Below are 764 nucleotides of genomic sequence, written 5' to 3'. Positions count from 1 at the left end.
TCTTGCTAGAAAATTCGTATCTCTAAAACGGCGAAAGATATTCTCGTGCGGTTTGCGGTGGCGGCTGCGTCCTAGACAGAGCTATCCACGCATGCCTTGCCGAGCGAGATGGCTTCAAAGATGGCTTCGTGATGGCCTTTCAGGCACAGGCAGAAATCACTGGAGGGGGGGATAGACACACAAAACTCGCTCGGGAAGCAATTTATCGGCACTCTTGCTAGAAAATTCGTGTCTCTAAAACGGCGAAAGATATTCTCGTGCGGTTTGCGGTGGCGGCTGCGTCCTAGACAGAGCTATCCACGCATGCCTTGCCGAACGAGATGGCTTCAAAGATGGCTTCGTGATGGCCGCCCAGGCACAGGCAGAAATCACTGGAGGGGGGGATGGGATAGACACACAAAACTCGCTCGGTATGCAATTTATCGGCACACTTGCTAGAAAATTCGCCTCTCTAAAACGGCGAAAGATATTCTCGTGCGGTTTGCGGTGGCGGCTGCGTCCTAGACAGAGCTATCCACGCATGCCTTGCCGAACGAGATGGCTTCAAGGATGGCTTCGTGATGGCCGTTCAGGCACAGGCAGAAATCACTGGAGGGGGGGATAGACACACAAAACTCGCTCGGGAAGCAATTTATCGGCACACTTGCTAGAAAAATCGTGTCTCTGAAACGGCGAAAGATATTCTCGTGCGGTTTGCGGTGGCGGCTGCGTCCTAGACAGAGCTATCCACGCATGCCTTGCCGAACGAGATGGCTTCAAAGATG

This window comes from Sinohyriopsis cumingii, unplaced genomic scaffold (genome assembly GCF_028554795.1).
Source record: "Sinohyriopsis cumingii isolate HCF-2022 unplaced genomic scaffold, ASM2855479v2 utg005071l, whole genome shotgun sequence".
Lineage (NCBI taxonomy): Eukaryota > Metazoa > Mollusca > Bivalvia > Unionida > Unionidae > Sinohyriopsis > Sinohyriopsis cumingii.
Note: the sequence above shows the minus strand (reverse complement) of the source record.